At 42.8% G+C, this 11,060-nt stretch overlaps 1 non-coding gene across 1 annotated transcript; it reads right to left on the bottom strand.

The window, feature by feature from the left end:
- Nucleotides 1-3,194: 3,194 nt before the first annotated feature.
- Nucleotides 3,195-3,358, bottom strand: LOC115803197 (small nucleolar RNA SNORA62/SNORA6 family). The gene has a single exon (XR_004023863.2). It is a non-coding gene; the product is annotated as a small nucleolar RNA SNORA62/SNORA6 family (small nucleolar RNA).
- Between the last annotated feature and the right edge of the window lie 7,702 nt (nucleotides 3,359-11,060).

Below are 11,060 nucleotides of genomic sequence, written 5' to 3'. Positions count from 1 at the left end.
TTATCAACACTGTGTTTTAAAACAAGATCACCCTGGAAAAATTGTGTGATCTACTTTTAGCTCTTTTAATCATGCCCATAGAAGCGAATGCAACCCCATTGTTCTTGGGGAAGACAGGAAAGTGATGCTTCAGAAGATGCAAAGTGCTCCACTATTATCTTCTCATAAGACTGTTCCGTATATTATGTTTTCATTAGCGGAACACCTCCTCCCCGAATCTGGATTTAGCCCACTCTATGCTTATACATTATAAAATGATCTTACAAATGTGCTGAGCAGATGTTTGCAAGGATGGTGGAACTGAGGGAGAGATCTGGGGGTTTGATCCCTTCTCCACCTGTAACTGGATGGAGAGCGGGAAAGGGGACTGGGCGGCTCAGCATGGATGAGGCTGAGCTCTCTGTCCCTCAAGTGAGGGGAATCAAGAAAACTGACCTGAGCTTGGGGAGATCTTTAGGACAAGAAAGTAGGTTTTCATATATTGGGATAGTTTAAGAAAACCTTGTCATTCTGTTATATTTTCATCAAACATTTATTGAATTTCAACTCTGCCAGCTAGCATGCTAAACCTTGTTCACTGAAAATGAACAAGGCACATTTTGGGAACTTTGGCAACTTTGCTTAAAAAAAAAAAAAAAAAGCAACCTCTTAGCTCTATTCTTCATGCCACTGATTTGGTAGTTAGGGTAAGGCCAAGAAGCATCCTAAATATTGCTTATTGAAAACCACCACAATAGGTGATGGGTTGGGGAAATGCCCTGACTGTCCAGTGGTTAGGACTCGGGGTTTTCTCTGCTGTGGGCCCAGGGTTCGATCCCTGGTTGGGGAACTAAGATCCCACAAGCTGCATGGTACAGCCAAAAAAAAAAAAAAAAAAAAAAGTGGGAATCCCAAAGAATTTAAGAATTAAAAACAAATGATGAGGGCTTCCCTGGTGGCGCAGTGGTTGAGAATCTGCCTGCCAATGCGGGGGACACAGGTTCGAGCCCTGGTCTGGGAGGATCCCACATGCCGCGGAGCCACTGGACCCGTGAGCCACAACTACTGAGCCTGCGCGTCTGGAGCCTGTGCTCCGCAACAAGAGAGGCCACGACAGTGCGAGGCCCATGCACCGCTATGAAGAGTGGCCCCCGCTCGCCGCAACTAGAGAAAGTCCTCGCACAGAAACGAAGACCCAACACAGCCAAAAATAATAAATAAATAAAATTTAAAAAAAAAACAAATGATGAGAAAGGGGTACCATGACTCAATTTCTGTCTTAAAAAAAATATGTACCCTGGACATGTCTGTCGGGTAGACAGTGGTTTCCAGACCCAACTTCTCCTCCCAGATGGAACTGACCTGCCTACAGCCCGTAGCTCAGGGAAGCTGCCCTGGACTGGTTGGGGCGGTGTTGAACAGGATTGAATAAAAAGGATCAGAGGTTCTGATCCCAGGGCCAGCCATCCACAGACAGGATCATGAGGTGGCCTAAGAGGATGGTTCTGGCCAATATGGACTATGGTTATTACTAAGCCAGCCAGATGGGCTCCTTCCAAGTTTAAGTATACAGGGTTGAGACAAAGTTGGCTCGTTGGTAGGGAGAGGAGGCCAGGGCAGCAGTAGCAAGAACATGCAGACCATAAGAACCGGGCAGACAGGGGCTTCCCTGGTGGTGCAGTGGTTAAGAATCTGCCTGCCAATGCAGGAGACACGGGTTTAAGCCCTGGTCCAGGAAGATCCCACAGGCCGCGGAGTAACTAAGCCCGTGCACCACAACTACTGAGCCTGCGCTCTACAGCCTGAGAGCCACAACTACTAAGCCCTCATGCCACACCTACTGAAGCCCACATGCCTAGAACCCATGCTCCACAGCAAGAGAAGCCACTGCAATGAGAAGCCCACGCACTGCAGCAAAGAGTAGCCCCCGCTCACCACAACTAGAGAAAGTCCATGTGCGGCAACGAAGACCCAATGCAGGAAAGAAAGGAAGGAAGGAAGGAAGAAAGAAGGACCAGGCAGAGGAGCTAGCTCCTAGAAGGGCCTCTGATCCAGGTTAAGTCCATGTGGACTTATCACAAATCATTTTTCTCTTAAGGGGGTTTGAGTGAGTCTTTGCTTCTGAAGTAACTAGTGCCTAGAAACCATCCCAGGAGTAGTGTGGAAGATGGGTTGGCAGAAAGGCAGATTTTTGGCAACTCTGCATTTGATTAAATATTTTATTGCTCTCCTTTCAAATTATTAGTCCAATTGTTTTACATTAGATGCTGTCACTTGTCATTTTCCTCAGGCATTTTCTTTTCACTTTGTACTCCAGACATGGCTGACATTGTGTTCCTTAAACTTTACATCTAATGAGTCCTCTATAAATGTTACATCTGGAAAGCATGGTGTGCTTAAGGACAACAGTCTGCTCCTCCTAAGCTTTTTGACCAACAGGAAATTCAGGTTTCATAAACATAGTAGAACTCCAGTTTGGAGAATTAAGATGATTAAATGTTTGTAAACACTTAGCATTGTTTCTGAATGTTAATTGAAGTCTTTGTTGACTGCCTACCATGTATAGGCTCAATGTTCTTCTCACTCCTTTTTTTTTAGAAACTGTTTATTTTCCATCAACCTATTTCCATTTTAAGAGTCTGTGGAAGAACAGTTTAAGACCACTCAGTGGTTGTTCCTACCCACTCAGTGGCCTGAGCAGTGGGAGCTGCAGACCAGTCTTCAGTGGCAGGCTGAACACTCCAGTCTTCAGTGGGGAACTGCTCAATAGGCACGGGGGCACCTGTACACCTTCGGACCAGTCCGCCGCCTCAGGCTGAGGAGCAGTGCACTCAGGAGGTGGGGCGGTCCATTCACCCTGAAACTCCTCCTTGGTCACAGCCTTCTCAGCTGCCGCCTGCTCTTCCTTTTCAATCTCTTCAGGATCTCTGTAGAAGCAGAGATCAGGCATGACCTCCCATGGGTGTTCACGGGAGATGGTGCCACGCATGAGCAGAACTTCCCGGGCAAGCGTCCACCACATCAGACCCACTGAGTGAGCTCCCTTTTTAGGATCTTACATCAGGATACATCAAGTTAGTCTGAAAACAGAAAGGCCAAGTAATGCCTGAGAGGTCCAGGAGTAAGAAATAATGGAGAAAAGCAGAAGAAAACACAGGCCATTTTTAAAATGTTTTTTCATCTCTCCTTAAAGCTTTCACGTATTAAAATCATACATTTGTAGCAAGTGTTACTATCAAACTCCACTCATTGGGCCAGAGACCCTTGTGATGTTAGCGAAAAACTTGCCCCTCATGTAGCACACTACCTACACTTGTGAGTTCAATTCCTTTTTTTTTTTAAGTCAATAAATTTTTATTTGAGGAATTTCACATGCTATGATTCCTTCCACTGCCAATCCTCCAAAGTTTGATTCTTAATCTTCCAGATAGCCCTTTTAAAAAGAACTTTTGCTCAAGCCACTGTTGTCAAATCACTTAGTCCACAATTCTTTTAGATGGGTTTCTTTGATCTATACTTAAATGTGGACATACTTCAAAAATTACCCAGCTGTAATTTTTGGAAAGCAATTTCTTCAAGCAATTTACTTTTTTTTATAAATTTATTTTATTTATTTATTTATTTTTGGCTGTGTTGGGTCTTCGTTGCTGCGTGTGGGCTTTCTCTAGTTGTGGCGAGTGGGGGCTACTCTTCATTGCAGTGCACGGGCTTCTCACTGTGGTGCCTTCTCTTGTTGCAGAGCATGGGCTCTAGGCAGGCAGGCTCAGTAGTTGTGGCGCACGGGCTTAGTTGCTCTGCGACATATGGGATCTTCCCGGACCAGGGCTCGAACCTGTGTCCCCTGCATTGGCAGGTGGATTCTTTTTTTTTTTTTCTGTTTATTTATTTTTTTGTTTTCTTTAATTTTTAAAAAAAATTTATTTTGTATTTTTTTTTACATCTTTATTGGAGTATAATTGCAGATGGATTCTTAACCACTACGCCACCAGGGAAGTCCCAAGCAATTTACTTTAAGGCCCTAGAAGTTAAATTGTAGGGAGTACATTGCTATTTTGGCAAATGATCTAAAATATATTATTCCTTAATCGTTTCTAATACTGAAAAGTCTTGTTACACCAATTTTCACTCATGAGCCTAACAAAAACTGTCTCAGGTCTCATTGGCACCACTGCAATAAAATTACTGCAATGGAAGCATAACCTGTGTCTCCACGTAGCCGCTCTGCTCACGCCTTTTATCTCATTTACTCCTCACAGCAAACTTGTGGAACAAATATGCTCACACCCATTTTACAGATGAGGGAACTACAACTCAACAATATTTAGGGACTTGCCCAAAGTCTCTCAGATAGGATATGGGGAAGTTAGGGCTATGAATTGAATATAGGTGGTGATTTTCCTGTTACACCTGACTTTTAAGTTAAACTGTTCCATCCACAGCTTTCAAAGGGACAGCCTAGCATGCTAATTAACCTTACTCCACCCATCCTCCACAATCCCTAAATAGACCCAGAAAGGGTACCTAACCCGAAGGGACCAATCCATAGTGTGATCAGGGGCTGATGGTGTGGATTAAGATTGACTCTGCCCAAACTGAGACAAATGGATCCATTAGCCTTTATCCTTCTTAAGAATGTAAACTAAGAGTCAAAGATATTATTGTGAGCCAGTGGTGGACCTTTTCACTAAGAGGTTATGATGTTGAATTGAGAGGCCCCAGTAAATGCAATGTAAGCAAAGAGGAGCAATGATGAAAGCAGCTAGGCTTTCCCGGTCTCATCCCTTTGCAAGGTGAATTTAATCTTCCGGCTCTGAAGTCCAAAAGAAGAATATTTGTTGTATCCTTAAACCCCCACACCCCCCCCACCAGACACACATGCATATTACTCTTACTATATCTCTATAGTGAGTAGATACAAATAGAGACATCTAGCTCTCTGCATGTAGTGGACATGAATAGATAATAGATGGGTAAATAGATGATAGATGATTGATGGATGGATGGATAGATAGACAGACTAATGTAAGAATAGAGTAGAACAGACCAGAAATAGTCTTATTGACAAGTCCAAGAATCTCTTGACATTATGCTGTCTTGAAGAAAAATACATCCACTTTCATCACAGGACCTTTTTGATACTGGAGGCCTTCCAAACTTGCACACAATTAATTTCCAACTCTTACTCATTTGGAGAAATAGAGTCAACATTTCCTTCCTACTCCAACTTTTTAAAAATTGTTAGATGCTGTCTTAGTCCGTTCGGGCTGCTGTAACAGAAGTACCATAGACTGAGTACCTTATAAACAACAGAAATTTATTCTCACAGTTCAGGAGGCTGGAAGTCCGAGATCAGGGTGCCTTTTCCACATCGTAGACTGCTGACTTCTTGCTATTTCCTCACATGGCAGAGAGCAGAGGACAAGCTCTTTTGTGACTCTTTTATGAGAACTAATCCCATTCATGGGGGCTCCACCCTCATGACTTTGTCTAATCTCAATCACCTGCCAAAAGCCCTGCCTCCTAATAGCATCCCAGCAGTGTAGGGTTTCAACGTATGAATTTAGGGGGACACTGACATTGAATCCGTAACAGATTGTGTTGCATATGATACATGGTACCAGACAGTGGACTTGCTACTGGCTAGGGGAGAGTTAGGAACCCGGAAGACCCAAAGGGGCATTAATGAAAGGACGTTTACATTCTAACTTAAAATACAGAGAGACAGGGTCAACCTTTCACCCTATACTTGCCCCCAGCAGGTCCTGGGGACAATTTTGGTCATCAGGCCTTGACAGATCCTCAGCTCTAGGAACACCAATTCCATATTTGCTCCTGTAACCAAATCAGCCTCTTGGTCTTCTTTGCCCAAATCAGATTAGGTCCCTAGGGCTGCTCTGAATAGCTGCACAAGTAGTAGGTTGAGCCACATAACATGGTCACTATTTGACTATTCTTGACCTACGTAAACAGCAGTTCCATGTAGTTCAACCCAATACTTGCTGACAGAAATATACTTCCAGTGTTTTTCAACAAGGACAATACTGACATTTGGGGCAGGACTGTCCTGTGTATTACAAGATGTTTAGCATTCCTGGCCTCCAGTCACCAAACACCCGTAGCACCACCCTCTAAGAGTCATGGTGACAACCAAAAAGCAAAAACTATCTTTCCGACACACATTTTCAGGTATCCTCTGAGTGGGGCAGTAACATTCCATAATGAGTTTATATAGGATCGTAAGTAAATGTCTTGAGACTTTCATATATCACCAGCAAGTAAAAGAGAGAGAGATGACAGATGGTAAAGTGATTTTCCAAAAGCAGAGGACACAATGTCAGAACCAGAAACCATCAGATTCAGATTGGTTTGCAATTAAACCACCAAAAAGTCAGCCCATGTTTCCAAAATTCATGTATAGATTTGGAGGAGTGTCAAGTGTTCAACCTACATAGTACCTAGCACAAAATAGGCACTCAATAAATGTGTGGGACAACTGGAAGGATACCTAATCTGATTGGGTTCAAATATACTGATCACTGATTAACACTGTCTTATAGCTAATTGTTTGTATACCTGTCTCTCACTCAAGACTGAAGATGCTATAGCCAGGGGTCATGACTGATTTACCTTTCTCTCCTGCAGTGGTTTTGTAAATAGCAGGGAATAGCTTGTACATAGTAAAGGTCAAAATCAGTGGAATGTGATGAAAGGTATACGTGGACACACTACCTACTAAAGCGTTGGTCCCCTGGCTCCTGGCTGTCTTTCAGAAGCAACTTGGGGAAGGAGGATTGTTAAAACCTCAGATTCCCAAGACTCACCCCAGAGTCTCTGAAATCAGAATCTTAGGACTGAATTAGCGGCATTTGTATTTTTATCAGTCTCCCCAACTGGCTCCACCAATATGCCTGCCTGGGGCCAGTTTTGAAGACCTGGGTTTACAGAACCAACATCTACAGCAGTGTTTCTCATACTTGCAAGATGACAGAATTTGTTATACAAATGTCCAGGTCCCTGCCTTGGAGACCCTGATCAGAAAGTCTGGGGTGGGTCCCAGGAGTCTGTGTTTTTAATAAGCATCCCAGGTGATTCTTCACTTGATCTTAGCCGAAAGACCGAGAAGCGATGCCAGGTGATTCTTATAACCAATCAGCATTACTAGTTAAAGGAAGGCCTGCTGAACCTAGTCCCCAGGCTGAAGGCTAGATGCCCACATGAGGTTTTGTGGTTGGTTGCTATGCAGCATATTATAGCAGGAGCTATTGGAGGATGTACTTACCAAAAGGTTAAAGTAAACTAAGAAAGAGGAAGACTTGGCCTACAAGAAGTAATATAACCAACCTAGGAGAGAGGTATCCTTAAGAAAATGTAACAAGAGACCCCAGGATGATAGCTGTTCACTATGTGCAGAGGGCAACCAATCCAGAGCTGGTGAAAAGCTCCCAGGTAAGACTTCTTCAAGAAGGTGAAATTGATGGCGCCGATGCATGTCAGTATCTTGAGTGGAGAGGAAGCAGCCGCACAACAAGAGATCAGCTCGGTGCTTTGTGACCACCTAGAGGGGTGGGACAGGGAGGGTGGGAGGGAGACGCAGGAGGGAGGAGATATGGGGATGTATGTTTACGTATAGCTGATTCACTTTGTTATAAAGCAGAAACTAACACACCATTGTAAAGCAATTATACTCCAATAAAGATGTTTTAAAAAAAAGGGATGTAGATATTTAGAAGGTTTTTTTTTGTTTTTGTTTTTGTTTTTCAGTACGCGGGCCTCTGACTGTTGTGGCCTCTCCCGTTGCGGAGCACAGGCTCTGGACGTGCAGGCTCAGCGGCCAAGGCTCACGGGTCCAGCCGCTCCGCGGCATGTGGGATCTTCCCGGACCGGGGCACGAACCCGTATCCCTTGCATCGGCAGGCAGACTCTCAACCACTGCGCCACCAGGGAAGCCTAGAAGGTTTTTATTTAATCTTTCTATTGGAAGTACAGTACCTATTTTTAATTAATTATTTATTTATTTTATATTTATATATATTTTTTTGCGGTACGCGGGCCTCTCACTGTTGTGGCCTTTCCCGTTGCAGAGCACAGGCTCAGGACGCGCAGGCTCAGCGGCCATGGCTCACGGGCCCAGCCGCTCCGTGGCATGTGGGATCTTCCCGGACCAGGGCACGAACGTGTGTCCCCTGCCTTGGCAGGCGGACTCTCAACCACTGCACCACCAGGGAAGCCCCTCTTTTTTTATTTTTAACATCTTTATTGGAGTATAATTGTTTTACAATGGTGTGTTAGTTTCTGCTTTATAACAAAGTGAATCAGTTATACATATACATATGTTCCCATATCTCTTCCCTCTTGCGTCTCCCTCCCTCCGACCCTCCCTATCCCACCCCTCTAGATGGTCACAAAGCACCGAGCTGATCTCCCTATACTGTGCGGCTGCTTCCCACTAGCTATCTATTTTACATTTGGTAGTGTATATATGTCCATGCCACTCTCTCACTTTGTCCCAGCTTACCCTTCCCCATCCCCGTTTCCTCAAGTCCATTCTCTAGTAGGTCTGTGTCTTTATTCCCGTCTTGCCCCTAGGTTCTTCATGACCTTTTTTTTTTTTTAGATTCCATATATATGTGTTAGAATAGCATATTTGTTTTTCTCTTTCTGACTTACTTCACTCTGTATGACAGACTCTAGGTCCATCCACCTCACTACAAATAACTCAATTTCTTTTCTTTTTATGGCTGAGTAATATTCCACACCTCTTACTAGTACATCTTGTCTTCAGTTCAAAACTTCTGTTTTACCTTCTGTGGAGCAAATCTCCAGTTTTTGCCAGAGTAGGGGCAGGTGATATAGGCACCTAGCTGCTGCTTTTTTTTTTTTTTATTGAAGTATAGTTGATTAGCAATATTATATTAGTTTCAGGTGTGTAGCATAGTGAGTCAATTTTGTACATTGTGCTCCATTTAAAGTTATTACAGAACAATGGGAATATTTCTCTGTGCTGTATAATATATCTTGTTGCTTATTTATTTCATACATTGTACCTAGCTGCTTCCTAATAAATTTTCAATCAGTCTTTCTTATTTTGTTATACCTACCACCTTCTGCCTTCACTTGCAGAGGAATGTGGTGTAATCAATTACTGGTCTTGCCGGAGGCGGGGTAGTTCTATAGAGTAAAACAGGTTGTTCCCATTTTCTTGGTCTGCTAATCCCTTATCACTCACCCATTGTCTATCCAGCCTCCAAAATCTTTTCACCTTTTCTCTATTCTTTCCAACTTTACATGCTTATGACTTAAAAAAGAAATCCCTTTCCTGTCATTTTAGTGAGGTTTCAGGAGGGAAGGTAGATGGCAAGAGTTCAATCTGTTATCTTTAGACAGAAACTCTGGTATAGATTGCAATTATGACAAATGTCAAAACTTTTTATTATGGAAAGCTTCAAATGTATACAAAATACAGAGGATGTTAATAAACCCCTCATATGACTCACCGCCCAGTTTCAACAATTACCAATTTGTAGTCAACATTGTTTCGTCCATATCCCTTCCTATTTGCCCCTCCTCCTGGATTCTTTTGAAGCAGATCCCTGACATCATATCACTTCGTTTGTAAATCAATAATGGATTTGAAGTGCTTGAGCAACTGCCTCTGGAGAATGAATTTCTGATGAGCGTACTTCAGATGCTAACTAATCCCCTCTGGAGGGTGGGTTCCTAATTAGTGTACTTCAAATGTGAACAGCCTCTAGGATATGTATTAAAGTTAATTTATACACACATACATCACACTGTTTTGTTTTAAATTTTTATTGGAGTTTAGTTGATTTACAATGTTGTGTTTGTTTCAGGTGTACTACATCACACTGTTAATACTAAAGTATTTTAAAGTAAATCACCCTACAGACAACCTAACGCTGTGGAACTCAAAGTCTAGAATTCATAGGTTTTGTTATCCGACCAGAGGGGAGATACAATATTAGAAAACAGAGGTTATTCGTGGAGAAAGATGGAGAACTTGAGATAATGTTGGACACACAACAAGAAATAGAGACATTGTTTAATATGATTAGGGCCCAGAGAGAGGTCAGGCTAGGTATTCATATTTAATTGTTGTTCTTACAGAAACAAGAATTGAGAGCATGTGCACAAGTGGTTTGTTCAAATGAGAGGGCAGAAAGAGATGAGAACGGCCTGAGCTGGGGATGGGAGAGGAAAAGGCGATACCTGTTGGACAGAAAGGGAGTTGGGTGGTGACACTTTCAATTTACAATACTTCATCACAGAGAGTGTGGTATACACATTTGTATATGCTGTACTCTATGGGCAGGGCTCTTAACCACCTGGTTGTGAGCTCTTTTTTTGTTTGGCTTCACCACACAGCTTGTGGGATTTTAGTTCCCTAATCAGGGTTTGAATTTGGGCCCTCAGCAGTGAGAGCAGAGTCCTAACCACTGGACTGGCAGGGAATTCCCTGGTTGTGAACTCTTGAAGAAACCTCTGGGGAATTCCCTGGAGGTCCAGCTGTTAGGACTCGGTGCTCTCACTGTCGGGGCCCCGGGTTCGATCCCCAGTTGGGGAACTAAGATCCCCAACAAGCCTCTCAGGGTGGCCAAAAAAAAGAAACCTGTGGACTTCCTCTCAGAGTAATGTTTTTAAATGCATAAAATAAAATATATAGGACTATGAAGGAAGACAGTTATGTTGAAATACAGTTATCAAAATATTTTTAATGTTATATAAGGAGTTACTCTTTTTCAACACATTAAATAACAAGATCTAGTGGCAGGTCTAATAATTACTGTAACTTTGAAGCGGTAATAAGTGTAAATTATATTTTGAGATATCTGCAACAACTCTAATGTGATATGAAAATAGCTGTGACTTCTATGGGTGACAGAGTCTTAATACTACTATTACTACTGTGTTTTGTTGTATACATTCATAATTGAAGGAAATGCTAATTTTCAGTTAGAGGCGAATGGAAATAAGGAAGTAATTTTTTTTCCCCTAAGTTCACAGACACTCCCCAACCCTGAATTCTATCTACATATATACCTCCTCCCCCAGTGAGACCCTAG

This window comes from Delphinapterus leucas, chromosome 18 (assembly GCF_059928025.1).
Source record: "Delphinapterus leucas isolate spDelLeu-1000000601 "Yukka" chromosome 18, BTC_Dleu_Yukka2, whole genome shotgun sequence".
NCBI lineage: Eukaryota > Metazoa > Chordata > Mammalia > Artiodactyla > Monodontidae > Delphinapterus > Delphinapterus leucas.
Note: the sequence above shows the minus strand (reverse complement) of the source record. Positions and strands in the feature narration are given on the sequence as shown.